Consider the following 19,077-nt stretch of genomic DNA (forward strand, 5'->3'; position numbering starts at 1 on the left):
AGGTGCGTTTATCGAATTTTCGAAATCCATATGACGAAACGAATCAAAAAGTAGATTAATAATATTTGTGCAATGTGGCTTTATTTCAAGTTACCAATTTGAAACGAAAACGTATTGATATCCATTATCAAATCAATAACAATTACTAGGAAAATATGTTTTTAACTATTTTCAGAAAGGCCGTACGTTATGGGAGGACGGAACAAAACTTCGTAAACCAAGAAACGAAAGGTGAACGATACGAAAACGAAATTTATCTGTTGACTGACTGAGGGTTTATCTATCTGTTAAGGCACCGACCATTTTTATTACTGGGGGTGGTGGGGTGGGGAGGTGGTTTTAATAGACCCACTAACAGTGACAATCCTATTGCAAATTTTCAAATTCCAAGAGGCAGAAGGTGTGTTCTATATTATCGGATAAAAGCACTGGATCAGCATATCGGAGGAAAAAGGCAGAATTATAGCAATAGATATAGAAACTGGAAAAACCTACATTAATTAATGTAGACCTTCCAACAAAGAAACAAAACTCTGATTTTGAAAACCAGCAATGCTTGGCTATCCAATCTTGACATGAAAATTTATATGGAGGTACCCATACAGTGATATTTTGTGGTGATATGAATGGATCACTTGTAAAGGTCAGAAACAACACCCATGATAAAAAAAACCTTAAAGTTCGAAAATTATTAAGTTTGATTAAAAGCAAGCACAGGAATTGGAATCTTGCAGGACGCCCTAGCCTAGAGACAACCACAAAAGATTCTAAGAAAACAACTAAAAAAAAGAAGTTGCTATAGATCGGCAACAATTTTTAGAAAAGATGGAACAAAATCAAGGTGTCAGAAACTTTTTTTGGTTAATTAAGCGATATCAATCAAACAAAAATAATATCATACCTGACAGCCTCCATTCAAAGAATAATCGAGCCACCACACCGGAAGATCAACAAAAGATATTTACCAAATACTTTAATATGAAACGATTGCCACACCAATTCAAAATGTAGAATTTAACAATGCAATTATAAACAATAGCAAGAAAAGATGAAACAATATCGATACAAATCCGTAGAGAATTCAGACATCACAATAACAGCTGAAGCCAAATGAAGATGTGAATTTCGATATTGAATAATGGAAAAGCTGCAGTTGAATTTGGTTTTGCATCGCAATATATCAAATATGCGGGCCATTAGATCCTCCAACTATAAAATGACATATCTGTCAAATGCATGATCAAAAACACTGAAGTTCCAGAGTCACTTGAGAAAGGTGTTATTACACCGGTCCTCAAGAAGGGAAAAGATCCTAATAACACAGAAAACTAGAGAGGCATAACTGTAACATCTCTTCATGGAAAAATCTTTGAGGATGTGCTATTGAACAAGGCAAAAAATCAACAAATACCGAAATCAGACTTACAATTTGGATTTACCAGTGGTCTATCACCAAATACTGTTGCTCTTACTTTATCCGAAATATGCAGTAAGATAACGGGGGAAATAAGATACTTATAATAACTTAGGATAATCAAAAGCCTTCGATGTTGTAAATCATGATATCCCCCCCCCTGGACAAACTTCAATTACTTCTCGGGTGTTGAATTACCATTTAGATAATACTACATGAACTACAAATCTCTATAACATCTACAGTGAAATGGCAGGATGGCGCAAGCAATCAGTTAAAATTCCCGATAAAACAGGTTGTGCGTCAGGGCGGGATACTATCAACCTATCGCTATCAGTACATCAACAGGCTTCTTTCAAGTCTCGAAAAACACAGAATATAGCTAGGTGTTTCTATTGGTTACATATATGCTGCCTGGGTGCTCAACATGTGCTGACGATATAGTCAACAGATCTGAAATGCAAGAAATGGCCGATATCGTTCTCCAATATGCCAGTTGTCATAGATTTCAAATAACCTTAGAAAAAATATAATGCAATTGTGAAATCGAGCTCAAACCAGCTATATAATATTAACAGCAAAAGCAACGATAACCTGAAAATGGTAGAAAAAGATATGGAATTCAACCCCAAAACAACGTATTTAGGATTAAAAAGAACAGTGCAAAATGACACAAAAAAAAAATAAAAAAATTAACATGTAGAAGAACGAATTATAGCTAGAAAAACTCATTACTCCATTACTCCATTATAAAATAAGGCGTCCATGGTCAAATGGCTTAAACCCATGAAATTCATGCAAAATTAATCAAATTTATGTTCTTCCATCCTTACTTTATGGACTTGAAACCATGAATCTACAATCAAAAGATTTTGAGCTACTTTCAAAATTTCATCTAGAAACTCTTCGCCAAAGTCAATCTCTACCAGACAGAACCGCAACATCAGTCGTTTATTTATTAACCGGATTTCTTCCAATAAAGACTGAGATGCTCGAACGACAATTAAGTCTATCTTATTCAACTGCACTAAGTAAAAATAGTTCCATCCAAGGGATAGCTTGAAGGAATATCATATTGGGCGGCAGTCAAGCTTTCAGAAATACTGTCAATGTACCATTTACCATCTTTTGAAATTATAATGTCAACTCAATATAGTTAATTAGAATGGAAAATGATGACAAAATTCCTGAGGGTGGACTGTGGGGAAAAACGACCTTGGGCATGCTCTATGTCAATCTTTGAAACAGAGGTGTGTAGCTCCTTCGTCCCGGTGTTTGATACAAGGAACTCTGTTTCGGAGATTGGCTTTCTGTCGAAAACATGGAAGTAGGCAAAACACATATAATTAGGGACACAATCTTGAACTCGGTGAAAGATGTCAGGAAGGCAATGACAATTGCACGTATACTTACTGGAATGTATCTCTTTCAAACCAATAAGACAAAATTAACAAAGCTGATGTTTTGGGTCAAACTGTCCACTTTCCCCTACAGAATCTAAAGATCTGGTATATATGTTAGACATTAGATTTTATTTTATTTTACCAATCATGGGCCCTTCGTAGACATCATAATACAATAACTATTACAAAGATGATAGTTTTTATTGAACAATACACAAGAAAATAAATAAGAATGTGAGCAATATAGGATATATTATTACAGGATGAAGTGTTACATGTAAGTGTAATGAGGTCGGTTTTATAATATATATATATGCAGTAGTACTCATGATTTGTGCACAGCGGCGAGGAACTTACATCATTACAATGCAGTGGTCATCAAGGGGCGGTCATTCGGAACCAGCTACAGATATTATAATGATATTATTCCCAGTTGCGGTTATCCTCATGAATGATGCACAGCAGCAAGGGGCTAACAATGATAAGATGGGTTGACATGATTTAGATCTATATATAGTATGGTATAAAGAACGTTGCACTGCTTTGCATTGCGGAACAATATGATGTCTAGTTTTCAAAACCAGACATCTGTTCTATAACTATATGCATTTTTTTATGTACTGGTCCTAGTACCTGGCAAAACTGTTACTGACAACATACGTATTTTGCTTGTCTATAGATCAGATAACATTGAAAACCTCTTCAAGAAATAAACGTACATGTACTGACTAATGATCGAAGATACTGACTGGTCGTACGAGTACACGAAGTTGTAACATTATTGAAAAGGTTTTGTTAATGTTTTCCAATTTATAATAGGCACGCAAAATATGTTTAATCGGCCTCCAAGACGTCTTAATGTTAAAGAACAAAGAGACGCCCGCTTTTATAAGGGATCATTCCTTCTTTTGATCGTATCAACCGATGGGTTTGGATACGTCATGTGAAACGACTATATGAAGCTATGAATGGTATATGTTTTTTTTTGTGTGTCATATATATAGTTATCTATATCAGCCTCACATATGTTTGATTCCTTCAAAAAGTATGAGTAAAATGGCAAAAATTGCTTCTTTCCTGACATGTGGTGTCATCTCGAGGACGGCGATATATCGTATCCGTCGAGTTAAAAAAAATGATACAAGTCGGTAATACGGTGTGTTATTTTAGAAAAAATAGTTTTACTTTTAAAACTCGTAAGTGTTATACTGTGATAATCTGTAATATAATTTTTAGATCTTACGAAATTGTAAGTCTACAAAAATTATATTGAGATTCTGCAAGAAAAAATCAAGGGAACCAAGGTTATAGCGGTAATCAAAAGAATGTAATCCAGGGACAAAGACCCGACATGCAAAATAGACATACATAACAAAGAACACAAAGTAATTAAAATCATACACACAAAGCAACAAAAGCAAATGAGCAACTCGGACTTCACTAAAAACTGGGAACATGGACCAGGTGCACCGGTAGGGTAAGCGTCCTCTGCTTTTCTAGAAACACCCGCAGAGTTGCTCGTAAAAAGTCAAGTCCGGGGTAGACGAAAGAAGAAAGGAAAACTATGACACGTTGAACAAATCAGTTTTCATGTCGCAGATGGATACACCGTAACGAGTTCATGATGACAACCATAAAACTTCTGTAGTGATGACTTTAATCTTGTAGCAACATAACCCTTCTCCAGAAGCCTATTTGTTAGGATTTTAGCGCGATACAAAAAGTCTGCGTATTGTCGGCAAGCTGTGGCATTTGATTTGTGATATGAACATTCCATACGCAGATGCTGAAGGGATGTTGCCGCAGATGAAAGGAAAGTTGACAATTCTAAATGAAAAGTAATCCCGTTTGTCGTAAAGTTTGGTCAATAGTTTTCCTTTACCATCGATCTCTGAGTGTAGGCCAAGATATGAGGCTGACTTCACAGTGTCTGTAGTATCCTTTATCTCAAGTTCTTTAGGATAGATGCGATGTATCAAATCCCCGAAATTAGGATTGTTTAAAGATAATAAGTCATTAATCGTAGTGTAATAAATACATTATTTTTTGTACATTGTGTACATACACGTATACTTGCTATTCATGTTTCCTATTTTCTATTTTCAGGATGATGCACAAAAACGCCCAAGATAGATCAAGTGTAAACTTGCTTTATATGGAGAACAGCATTTAAAGAACCCCAGGGGTCGGTTTAACAAAAAGTCGTAAGTGTGAAATTGATCGTAAATCATGATGTCACAATGCTGTTTTAGTTTATGACGTCATTACTTACGATCAACTTTACACTTACGACTTTTTGTGAAATCGATACCAGCTGTATATTTGGTCATTAATTACACTTATATCCTAGTAAAATGGCATCCAGTATTACAAAACAAGAAGAGAACTATACGCGAATGGCACTATGTGTGACTGGAATATTCTCTCATGCGGTCAGGGTTCACTTTAATAAAAAGTACCCCCTTCTTCTTTGGACTCTAGATTAAGCATTGGAAAGAAAAAAAAACGTAAAGACCTGAAGTGGAAAAAAGTGATCGACCAGATACAATGGGATCTCATGTTTCATGCAGTTTGGAAAGTTTGGAAATAAAAAGTATTATGCTTTTTCTGTGAAATTATATGTCTGAAATAAGAACTAGAAAAACTGTGAGCTATAAGGCAAATCCCACTGCTCCCTACCCCAGTAACAACACTTGTACATGTATATAGTCAAGATAAAAACAAAGTTGTCAAACAGGAAGTTGATGTTGGTTCAAATCAAATCCCACACATACATGTAACAACATAACGCTTTTGTCAAAATATCAAGTGGCTGTGATAACTAGTCACAGAGAAAATTGTAACGAATCTGTGCACAGATGGACAAACATCATGATCACTAAAAGCAGGGAGGGGATGTAAGGGCTATAAGACCTTTTTATGTCGTCATAGACTTGGGTTTCAGTGGGCCACAGCACTATGAGTTGAATGCCTATAGTAATCAGTCTGTCCGTCCACCCGGCCCTCCTTCCACCCGTCAAAAATTGAATGTGTTGTGTACAGCTGATGTACAGGATTTTTACCACATTAAAAAAGTGAATAGTTACGATAGTTCATACCTTCACCAAAAGGGACATAAAACATGCATTTTCCTGTTAGTAAAAGTACATGGATATCTATGAAACTGAAGCAGAAGAACATCCCAAAACAGAAATATTTCTGTTGATTTCCATGGTAACGACCCTTATTGTTTTTGAAAAAAGGCGGCTGAATCTAAAAATACTTCAGATCTTTTTAATTAGTTTTTATATGACCACCAAAATGTGGTATTTTAACGGTGTCATTCTGTTGTCATCCGTGTCCAGAAAGTAACTTCAGTTTAAGTGTACATATCTTTATGACATTGTACAAAAAAAATGCCAGACAACGAAAGAAAAGCAGGGATTGATTTTGGAGCTTTTTAAAGTTTACTTGGCGTCCGTCCGTCAGCGTTGTCGGCGGTTAACAATTTAAAAATATATCTCCAAAGCAGTAATGTTTATATGCATTATGACAACGGGTAAAAGTGTTCAGCCTGATGAGATCTACATGTATTTGAGGTCCAATTTTGTGGAAATCTGTTGATCCATGTTGGAGTTATTGCCCTTTATGGAAGTTTTTTTTTTGTTATTACTTTCAAAAATCGTCTCGTATGAAACTGCTGGACACAATTCAATGAAAGTTGACATGATTATTCCTTAGGTATGTGCGTTTAAAAAAAATAGAATGTGGCTCATTTAGCCAGATGAGTGTCTCAGGCTCTTGGCTCATGTTCCTTACCCTAGGTCTACCTGCATAAGCTTCGTTTCAGTTGTTATGAATGTCTTGTTTCCATTTTCAAGTAAAAGGACTGTAGTCATGGAAGAGGGGGTTTTCAAATATTGCCGCAATTGTTTAAATATTTTTGAAACTCTTTAATGAGTTAAAACTCCCTTTTGATTTTGGTCACGTAATGGTATCACCCTGTCGTCTTCGTTCGGTCATGTAATGGTATCACCCTATCGTCTTCGTTCGGTCATGTAATGGTATTACCCTATCGTCTTCTTTGTTGTTCTCATGGTCCAAGTTGGTGTCCGTTAATTATAGTTTATTTACGATGACTTGTGTTTTCAAACAGCAATACTTAGTAAATTATGAAAGAAATCTCTATAATGAATACGGTAATCAATTGCTGTGAATAACGAAAATATAAACATCATGCCAAGAACGCATTCAGATTTAACCCATGCACGGAACAAGTACTGCACTCATTAATCAAGGCGTTTTCGGCACTCGTGTTCATATTATGGTCATTCACGCGTTCCAGTTGATTGTCCTATTAATCATCTTCAGTGATATTGGAAGCTTGATCGAATAGTGAATAAGAAACGAAATATTTTCTGTTCTTACAGGTAAACCAACATCCACCTGCTTTGATGTAGCATTGATGATAACTTTATTAAGGAATTTAGGTGGTGCTTCTTCACTTATTGGTGGATTTGATAAGCTGCCCGGGTCCTTGGAAACTACACCTGGTGCTGACCTAGCCAGGATCAAGTACTACAGGAATACTTTTGCTCACACGAAAAGAGCTAAAATAAAAACTGTAGATTTTAATCGCATGTGGGCAGATTTGTCTGAGGTCAGTATTAACAAATCCAAAGAGAAATTAAGTAGCAGTCTTAATAAAAATCAGACAGGAGGTGATTCATTCATGTCAAGAACCCACCAATTTCATTTTTCACCTTTATTTCAGTAAAGGTTACAGACCACAAAACTCGTCTTCGTTTGTCCTTTGGTACTTGCACTTGTGAGAAAAAAAATTGTATAGATTGTCTATGAGATTGGCACTTTGCAAGAGTTATCGTTCTTGATTCGATTTGATTTAGTTGCTTCGAGTGGGAGATCAATGTATGGTTTACTCAAAAGTACAGATCTGAATACAGAAATGACCATTGTTACTCTAAAGTATAGTACATGTATATGTAGACCAAAAGGCATCATTAGTTTAGTAGTTTTTTTTTATCCATGAATCAGATCTTCATTATGCAGTGTCTGAATTTTATATGGAATGTAACTTAAAGGTCAGTCAAATTCTTGCCAGCAGAAGATATCCTATTAAAATCAAGAAATTTACTAAGATGTGTCATTTAAGTATTAAGAAGGTCTCAAAGTATGATTGATACATCCCAAGAAAATTGCAGAGCTTTTCATTAATAAGGTAGACACCCAAAACATTTATGTTCAATACAAAAAACTATTCATTTAAATATTGGTTTCGGTATGCTGTACACATGTTACAAGATGAAACAAGCCGCAATATAACCAAATGTGAAGGAAGATTTCAGGGTTTAAGTCCAATTTATGAATTAATACAAGAAGTTCCAGAACCTGGGTAGCCAAATCCAGCACCGAGAAGCTCTATCAAGTTCAATGAATTCTCAGTTATTTAGGTTTTTCTCAGTAAGTTTCCCTTATGCTGCTGTGTATGTCTTTGGTTTGTTCAGTTTGGTTCGACCGTAAAACATCAATGATTTCAAAAGTCATATTGAACGTGGAAGTTTGAAATGTTTTCCTGTACGTTGGTGAGACCTATTCTAATGTATCGAAGATGTACTTTAAGGAGGTAGACCTAGAGTAGGGGACATAACTATTGAAATCAATGATATGTTTGAATCATATTCAATTCACCAAAGAAAATCAAGCTTTAATTTGACACAGAATGAAATCAATCCAAGTTACTTTGATGCTTACATGACATTGATGTAAAATGCTGAATACATACGTTCCAATGATTTATAAGGGTTGTGTCCCTTACCCTAGGTATACCTCTTTAAGTTTCTCTTGGCAAGGGCGTTTCGTTTTACCCACATATTGTTTATCACATATAGTGCATGTAATGAAGGAAATGATTTTTGCTGTTATAACTCTCTTGTTAACTTTTGCCTGTATATTTATTTTTGAAGTGTTTTTTTCTGATTTATCCAAAGGCAATATGTGCAGTTAAAAGACAAATAGGTTTTTACTGAAATTTCATGGGTTTTGCCCGATGTTCCAGCCTATTTTTGTTGGCATGGAGTTTGAACTTGTGCCTTGATAAGTAGGTCTCTGAGATTGTTATTCCTTCCAATAAGCAAATAGCGGCGATGCTTTGAAGATCGTGACACATGGTTCACTTTGTTGTTTAACAACTTTTCCAGATATAGGTTGATCTGGTTGTTTCTGTGACCAGCCATATCATTTTAATAGCATGTTGATACCCTGAAAAACGAGCTTTGTGGGGTATATAGGATTCAAGGAATTTTCTAGGAGGTTTGCAGCATTGTTATTGAACTATATGGGATGTAAATAACCACACGAAGATGTGCATACCGCCTGGAATATATGACTGGACACAAAATGTAAAAATGGCGCTGTTGGACTTAACATTACCATACTGGAATTTATGTTTAAATTAAATTTGCAGTCATATTCTGTTATTCTGTTATTGTGTTGAGAAAAGTAGTCTGACTGATTTCGATTTAGAGTTCAGGTGTTTTAGAAATTGCAGCAAAATTATGTGTCAAAAGTGCTTAGTCTTTCCCCATTTGAATTATGTCAAGGCTGCGGGGTTATAAGTCCCGGTAAGAACAATATTGAGTGACGTCCTTGCATTTGTTTCAAACATCAAAACTTTCTGTTGATTCATTTTGGTACACCAGGCGTCGGTTTCTTTATAATAAAGATACGAGTGTGTCTGTGCGTTTTGTGTAAAGTTTAACCCTTATTTTATTATTTGACTAATCCAGTTTGACTTTGATGTAAATGAAGACTACTTCTGTGTCAGAGACGTCAGAAGTAAATTAAATGGATTGATGGCCATTGTTAAGATGCCTAATGAAGTCATCATAATGTTTCCGAACACGTGTCCAGCTGAGAAGAAAGATGTCATCTAAAAATCAGGAGTAAACAGGAGGTTCTCCAAAAAGGTGTTTGCATATGATGGAGTAGTTTTTGTCCCCATGACTGTGCCTCCGATTTGTAGGTACTATTTGTTATCAAAAGAACACTTTCACTGTAAACAATTTCAATAGTGATAGGAGACCTCGATTAGGGATGGTTAAGTTGACTCTGTAATCTGTATGACATATGGCCACTGCCACTTATTTTTTTTCAGCTCAGCTCTTGGTACCACGTCGACCAGGTTGTATACCATTCACAAACTTTTTGTGTATTTTTGGTAAGAGATGGAATAAGGGGTTTCTACTATTGAACACTCTTAGACCCTTGTACACGTCCTCTTCTTTTTGACCAATTTGTCGTAGATTCTCTATGATAGATTTGACTCTGCTGGCATGTTGGGATGCAAGATCTGTCTAATTTGTACATAGAAGTTTTCATCTTGAAGCTTAGCTAGTACCGCTAGTTTAAAAATGACACGTGCTGAGCTTTTGTCAGTTTTTTTTTATTTTGATAACTATGTTTTTGTAAGATCTTAGGTTTATGATAGTTTTTTTTTCGATGGTGAGATGATTTGTTTTACCCACTTGACCGGACAGGAGACAATTCATTTGTGGCCTTAAAACAGGAATCCAGTATTGGATCTTTGTTTTAGTAGGTGTCCAAGCTTTTTCCATTGGTTGTTTTTTTTTGACTTATTAAAGTAGATTCTCTTTCAGTTAGGACAATGTTCCTTTAGTTGCTGTATGGTTCATGATCCGAGTGGATTCTCATTGTAAGGAGGCTGGTCCTTTGGTCATTGCTGATTCATCAGAGTGGATTCTCTTTCTGTTAGGACGCTGTTCCTTTGGTTGTTGTGTTATTCATCATAGTGGATTCTCATTCTGTTAGGACACTGTTCCTTTGGTTGCTGTGTGATTCATCAGAGTGGATTCTCGTTCTGTTAGCTTTTTGTTAGGACGCTGTTCCTTTGGTTGTTGTGTGATTCATCAGAGTGGATTCTCTTTCTGTTAGGACGCTGTTCCTTTGGTTGTTGTGCTATTCATCATAGTGGATTCTCATTCTGTTAGGACGCTGTTCCTTTGGTTGCTGTGTGATTCATCAGAGTGGATTCTCTTTCTGTTAGCTTTTTGTTAGGACGCTGTTCCTTTGGTTGTTGTGTGATTCATCAGAGTGGATTCTCTTTCTGTTAGGACGCTGTTCCTTTGGTTGTTGTGCTATTCATCATAGTGGATTCTCATTCTGTTAGGACGCTGTTCCTTTGGTTGCTGTGTGATTCATCATAGTGGATTCTCTTTCTGTTAGGACGCTATTCCTTTGGTAAACCTTTTGGTTGTGGTATAACTCATTAGAGTGGATTATCATACTGTTAGGACGTTTTTTCTTTGGTTGTTGTGTGATTAGAGTGAATTCTTTTGTCTGTTAGGACGCAAACCTTTTGGTTGTGGTATAACTCATCAGAATGGATTCTCTTTCTGTTACGACTCTGTTCCTTTGGTTGTTGTGTGATTCATTAGAGTGGATTCTTTTTCTGTTAGGACGCTGTTCCTTTGGTTGTTGTGTGATTCATCAGAGTGGATTCTCTTTCTGTTAGGACGCTTATCCTTTGATTGTTGTGTGATTCATTAGAATAGATTTTTTTTTTCTGTTAGGAACAAACCTTTTGGTTGTGGTATAACTCATTAGAGTGGATTATCTTACTGTTAGGACGTTGCTCCTTTATTGTTGTGTGATTCATTAGAGTGGATTCTTTTGTCTGTTAGGACGCAAACCTTGTGGTTGTGGTATAACTCATCAGAATGGATTCTCTTTCTTTTACGGCGCTCTTCCATTGGTTGTTGTGTGATTCATCAGAGTGGATTCTCTTTCTGTTAGGAAGCAAACCTTTTGGTTGTGGTATAACTCATTAGAGTGGATTATCTTACTGTTAGGACATTGTTCCTTTGGTTGTCGTGTGATTCATTAGAGGGGATTCTTTTGTCTGTTAGGACGCAAACCTTTTGGTTGTTGTGTGATTCATCAGAGTGGAATCTCTTTCTGATAGGACGCTGTTCCTTTGGTTGTTGTGTGATTCATTAGAGTGGATTCTCTTGCTGTTATGAAGCTGTTACTTTGGTTGTTGTGTGATTCATTTAAGTGGATTCTCTTTCTGTTAGGATGCTGTTCATTTTGATGTTAGTTCAAACAAGCTGAGAACAGGAGTGATATTTTTCCCTCATTTTGTGAAAAAAAACCATATTATTCCGTTTATCATTAGTGGAAGTAGAAGGGATAGAAGTCTTATCCATATTATTCCAGAGGAAAAAAGTAGTATATGAATAGTGATTGCTGGTGTTTATATGAATAGGAAGTGATACTATGCTTGTGTTGCTGGTGTTGATATGAATAGGAAGTGATACTCTTCTAATGTTAATATGAATAGGAAGTGATACTCTGTTTGTGTTGATTTACGTAGCCCTGTGAACACTTGATTCGAATTATTCATAAATAAGCCTTACCGATTTCAAGCTGAATAGGATCTTCATTAGAGGCAGCACCAGAGTATCACTTTCTGTAGAAAAAAAACTTTTGATGTACGAAAGGATGATCACCCCATGCGTCAAAATATTTGTATTGCTTTTTAAATTAATATTATCAAACTTGAGTTTTTTCTCCACTCTATTCCTATATGTTTAGTGTTCTACTTCTGCAGTCGTATCAAGCTTTCCCATGAAGCTTTAAGCTATGTTTGGTAAGTAAAACATTCCGATATTTCAAGGTATATTATTACATTCACTCATAGTTTGAAAACTATGTTGTGTCACACATTTAATTAACATCCAAATTTGTAAGCAGTGTATCAAGCTGAAATACACACTTGATCTTAATGTTCAGGAGTTGACATTTGTAACAAGGTACGTTATAGAGTTGGCCTATTAAACTTTTGCAGTAGATCACAGGTTAATTTTATATATAAAAAAAGATATTGTTTCAACATAGGAGTTACCATTTTGTGAGGTTAAACTTTTATATTGTTGTAATTTCCACTTTTTTTCTATAATCATATCCAGCATTATTTAATTTTGTTTTGTAGGCAGCCAAGAGATTGGCAGGTAGGCTTTTATGTGAGGAATGCAAGATGTTAAGAAAAAAAGTTTTGGACCAATCAAATCATGAGGTTATGCTGGAAATAAAAAAAAGGCGAATGGAGAAATAGACGAATTGATAAAAGAAATGGAAGAGCTTAAACAACCAGTGCCACATAGGATTAGATGTACATGTGTAATCAACATTCATTTTTATACCCAAGCTAACAAAGTTGCAGAGATATAATGTCCATCTGTCCGTCATCCGTCAAAACTGGTAGCGCCTCCGTCCCTTGACTTTTAACCTTCAAAATTTATTGAATGGTATATAAAAAATGGTAATAAAATTTTAAATTGAATTTCGCGGTAATAGGAAAAAGAAGATCACGTTTTTGGGAGGGGTCTACTTAGTGAAAATTAGTGATAGAAGTTCGTTGCCTGGACAGCTACTTATGTTTTGATGGATTTCATTCAAATTAAGTGAATGGTAAGAAAATATAAAAGCTTAGGTAGGGCGATACCCCGGACTTAACTCTTTATGAGCGACTCGGTGGATGTTTCTAGAAAAGCAGAGGACGCTTACCCTACCGGTGCACCTGGTACATGCTCCCGGTATTAGTGGTATTTGTATAATTGCATTGGGTTTTCCATATTGGTTAAGCTATTGGTCCTCGAAAACCTTACGCAATAATACTATGATATCTAGGTAGAACAAGGTTTTCGTGCCAATGCCAAGACAACAACAACTTCTGCTTGGTCAATCATATTTGGTATACAGTGGCATAAGCATCACTTACAACGATTCTGTATTTCATGCTTATGTTCCCACAGTTGCAGTCTATTAACTCAAATTTCAAATTGCATGTTTAGATTTTATGTTAAGATTTTATGTTAAGATTTTATGTTAAGATTTTATGTCAAGTTTTATGATTAGGTCATTTCAATGTAAACCATTTTGCTAGGTCAGTCATATTTGTCTATAATACATAAAATGGTCACATATTCAATTCACCATCAATCCAATTAAGAATGACAGTGTCTATGTGCAAGAGGCGAGAAATATCTCTGTAGTAACAGTTTATTATGTTTTATATCAGAAGTACTGAATAAATGATTTTGTGTTGTGTATTTGATATAATATTTAAATTGCGAAAAAGTGAAACATGCTGTTTATTCATCTTTTTAGAGCAATTAAAGAAGGCATTAGAAGAATGGAAATCAACAGATGAAAGTTTTGTGAGTACTTATGCTGCTAAATTTATATTGGAATCAATTAAACAGAATAACTGTGTAACAATTACAGGAATTTCTGGCATGTGGAAAACCGCAAAACATTGAAGCATGTAGCTCTCAGAATGGCAGAAGCAGATCTGAATTATGACATTATTCCTATTACTGACCCAAATGATATTATACGTTACAATAATCCTAATCAAAAGACTTTGTTTGTTATTGATGATTTTGTTGGAACTCGAAACAAAGTCTTGATCAAATAAAAAAGGTATTATCGGAAAATACAAAAGTGATTGTATCTTGTTGTAGGTTACAGGTTTACCAACATGTTTTGTTTAAAACGTTATCCGTGTTTAAGTTCTGTGAGTGTAACTTATTTGCAGAAAGTCTCTGTCCGACTAGGACAGAGAAGTAGGCTATTGCAAAGGTATATTTCAAAACAGAGTCATCCAAAGTTGATGATTTTCTTGACAAATACGATTTTTAACCACTTTTTTGTAAATTCTAAAAGGATAACCCTGTCTTGGAAATCAGAGTTTTTTTCCAGAATCCATTTGGTGTGTTTGAAGCAGAAATTGATCAATTGTACGAAGATGGCAACTATAAAATATACTGTGTTCTTGCTCTTTGTGTAATGTTTAACGACAATCTTAATGAGAAATGGCTGACTGGACATGAAGTTGATAAAGGTATTCTTCACGTCATCAAGAATACATGTGAGGCATGTAGACTTAATAGGGGTAAATCAAGACTTGAATTAAAGGATGAACTTGAATCACTACTTGATACATTAGTGAGAATAAAAGATGGCATTTACAAAATTGTACATGACAAACTGTTTGACTTTTTGATCTTTCTACTTTGGAAACAGAATGTTGAAAACTATGATAAGCAATGCCATAAGGGATTTTATTGCAGAGAGATTATCCTTAAATGATTCTGAGAATTCGCAAGACTTCATTATTAAAGTGCCATTACAGGATAAAGAGTGTTATAGAGTGTTGTATGATTGGTCGATAGGTGAGATAGTGTGTGTATTTGATAACATCAACATGACAAATAAAGGGCTTAGGAAAGATATTCTTGCACATGTAGGTACATTAAATGAACAAAAACAAAGGAATTTAGCTAACACGAGTTACATAAAATTTGTTGATAGTGTGATGATAAGTTGCTGTGTTTTAGGTGACATAAATCTAGTCATGTGGTGTATGAAACCAAATGTTGATATCAACCATCGGCGGTTGAATGGTGAGTCACCACTGTATGTAGCATGTGTGAACGTTCACTTGGAAATAGTCCAACTTTTACTAAAAAAAACAAAGGAGATGTTAACCAATGTAACTCCTTTGAGTGTTACCCATTACACGTTGCCTGTGAAAATGGTCACACAAAATAAGCCGAAATTTTGATTGAAAACAAAGGGGATATTAATAAACTTGATATGTGTGGTGATACTCCACTGCTATTTGCTTGCAAGGGCGGTCACTCGGAGGTTTTAAAAATGTTAATTAATAAAAATGCAGCTGTTAATGAATGTGACAATGTAGACATTCCACCATTGCATGAAACATGTTACGGAAACCACACTAAAATAGTCAGGATTTTAATTGAGATTGGAGGAGACATTTATAAATGCGACATGCTTGGTAGGTCTCGATTATTCTGTGCTTGTAGAGATAACTATTCAGAGATTGTCCAAAATTTACTTCAAAACAACGCAGACATAAATCATTGTATGGATATGGGTTTGTCACAACTATTTGTTGTCATGTCATGTCATGAAGGCCACCTGGAAATAGTCCAACTTTTACTAGAAAACAAAGCAGATGTAAATCAATGTAGCACCTTTGAGTGTTCCCCATTACACGTTGCTTGTGAAAGTGGTCGCACAAAAGTAGCCGTAATATTGATTGAAAACAAAGGGGATATTAATAAAAGTGACATGAATGAAGATATTCCACTGATATCTGCTTGCCAGGGCGGTCACTCAGAAGTTTTAAAAAATATTAATCAACAAAAATGCAGCTGTAAATGAATGTAACATTGGAGATATTTCACCATCACATAAAGCATGTTACGGAAACCACACTAAAATAGTCAGGATTTTAATTGAGAACGGAGGAGACATAAATAAATGCGACACGCTCGGTAGGTCTCCATTATTCTAAGCTTGTAAAGAAGGCAACTCAGAGATTGTCCAAATTTTACTTCAGAACAATGCAGACATCAATCATTGTATGGATGTGGGTTTTCCATCACTATATATTGCATCTCAGGAAGGCCACTTGGAAATAGTCCAACTTTTACCAGAAAACAAAGCAGATGTTAATTAATGTAGCACCTTTGAGTGGTCTCCATTACACGTTGCCTGTGAAAATGGTCATAGAAAAATAGCCGAAATATTGGTTGAAAGCAAAGGGGATTTTAATAAACGTGACAAGTTTGGTGATACTGCACTGATGTCTGCTTGCATTGCTGGTCACTCGGAGGTTTTAAAATTGTTAATTGATAAAAATGCAGCTGTAAACGAATGTGACGATGACGACTATTCACCATTGCATGTAGAATGTTACGGAAACCACACTAAGACTGTCAGAATTTCAATTGAGAACGGAAGAGACAGTAATAAATGCGATGAACAGGATAGTTCTCCTTTATACATAGCTTGTAGAAACGGGTACACGAAGATCGTCAAAATGTTGCTGGAAAACAATGCAGACATAAATCACTGTAGGGAAAATGATCACTCATCACTATATGCAGCATGTGAGGAAGGCCAATTGGAAATAGTTCAACTCTTACAAGAAAACAACGCAGATATTAATCAATGTAACACATTTCAGTGTTCTCCATTACACGCTGCCTGTAATATTGGTCACCAAAAACTAGCCGAACTTTTAATCGAGAAGAAGGCAAACATTAATAAATGTGATACTATTGGTTGGTCACCATTGATGAAAACGTGCAAGGGAGGTCATGGGTCAAGGGAGGCCATGGGTCAAGGGAGGTCATGGGTCAATTGTGTGGTATCGTTTAACCCGTGGAGCTGATTCTTGTCTGGGGAACTCTGATGGACAATTGGCTATCAAAATTGCTGCTTCGAAAGAACATGAAAATATTGTAGATTTATTTCATGATTTTGTAAAGCAATCAGTAGAGAATGAGCCGCCACAGAAAAAAAATGTAAATATGGTGAGATTATCTATCAAAGAAAGTGAACTGGAGCATTTAACATTGACGTGAAATGTTTTATACGCTTACCCTATCGGTGCACGTGGGCCATGCTCCCAGTTGTTAGTGGAGTCCAAGTTGCTCATTTACTTTTGTTATTTTGTATGTATTATTTTAATTACTTTATATTCTTTGTTGTGAATGTCTGTTTTTCATGTCTGGTCTTTGCCCTTTGATTGCATTCTTTTGATTTACGCTAGAATCTTAGTTCCCTTGATTACTCTTATAACATCCTGAATTTAGTACTTGAAACATGCCACTTTGTTTCGTATTAAGATGAATGTGTTTTATTTAGTTAACCAACTACTAGTATAGTAATTTGGGTGACAAGTGTTAGTTTTGAATATACTTAAAGTGTTTTGGTCGTCTAAATGGTTTGTGATTGGAACGACATTAAGACATTTCATTGTTGTTTGATAGTTTTTGTTGACTTTTTGTATCGCACTAGAACTCTAACAAATAGGCTTCTGGAACAGGGTTATGTTGCTACAAGATTGAAATCATCACTACAGAAGTTCTATGGTCGTCATCATGAACTCGTGGATCGTTATGGTGTAGTTTTCCTCTCCTCGTTTGTCTACCTCGGACTTGACTTTTTTATGAGCAACTCGATGGGTATTTCTAGAAAAGCAGAGGACGCTTACCCTACCGGTGCACCTGGTCCATGCTCCCAGTTTTTAGTGGAGTCCAAGTTGCTCTTTTGCTTTTGTTACTTTGTATGTATGATTTTAGTTACTGTATGTTCTTTGTTGTGTACGTCTGTTTTCCATGTCGGGTCTTTGTCCCTGGATTACATTCATAGGGGTCAGACAGCATTTTTTGCATTTATCTCCAAACTGTTATGTTTAATCAAATTCTTACTAGGTAAAACTGTTCACCATGGCGAGATCTATCTGTGATGTAATTTTGGTGAATATCTGTTGACCATGTTGGAGGTATTGCCTTTTTTTTTGGACGATTTTTGCTGTTTTGATGTTATTACTTTCAAAAATGTTCTTCTCAGAAACTGCTCTACAGAATTCAATGAAAGTTACTATTACTGTTTTTATGGTATCCTGCACAAAATGGCCGTTTGGATTTTTGATATATTAAAAAAACATCACCGCCGTTACTAAAAATAGAACATAGGGTCAGACAGCAGTTTTTTGCATTTATCTCAAAAACCGTTACGTTTAATCAAATTCTTACATGTATAAAATTGTTCACCATGATGAGATCTATCTGTGATGTAATTTTGATGAAGATCTATTCACCCATGCTGGAGTTATTGGACGTTTCTTGCTGTTTTTGATGTTAACATTTTAACATGTATCTGAAACCGATTTTTTTGTTGTTGTTTTAATGTGTACAACTCTCTTAAACCAACTGCGACAAAATTTGATAAAAGTTGGCATAATTTGTTTGGGTTTCCTCCAAAAAAAATAATATTGAACTGCGAACGAGCTTTTTTAGAGGGGTATTGATAAACTGAAAAACAAAATGAAACGATAACGAAATCCAACGAAAACAAGCGAATTCTGTAAACATAGAAAACAAAATCTAACAAAATTTGGACCAAATTCTCCTTAAACAGCTTCTGTAACAGTTTCATTTTAATTACACGTAAATATGTATAGAACGCTCATGCATTTATAAGAAAAATTCTCATTTGTGAGAGACCAGGCAAATTTCTAACGTTTTATTTAAGTGGCAAAAATTTTCAGATCTTAAACAAATGCGAGGCAAATAAATACGGTAGCAACACAAAGTAAACAACATTGACAATGAATAACGGTTCCATGTGGCAGTACCG

The 19,077-nt window shown here is 35.5% G+C and overlaps 1 pseudogene; it reads left to right on the forward strand.

The window, feature by feature from the left end:
* The first annotated feature begins 2,735 nt into the window (after positions 1 to 2,735).
* Positions 2,736 to 17,104, forward strand: LOC148597533 (uncharacterized; annotated as a pseudogene).
* The last annotated feature ends 1,973 nt before the right edge of the window (positions 17,105 to 19,077 follow it).

The sequence above is a fragment of the Perna viridis genome, chromosome 15, assembly GCF_037379345.1.
Source record: "Perna viridis isolate PV_CMFRI_1.1 ecotype Kerala chromosome 15, ASM3737934v1, whole genome shotgun sequence".
In the NCBI taxonomy this organism is placed as follows: domain Eukaryota; kingdom Metazoa; phylum Mollusca; class Bivalvia; order Mytilida; family Mytilidae; genus Perna; species Perna viridis.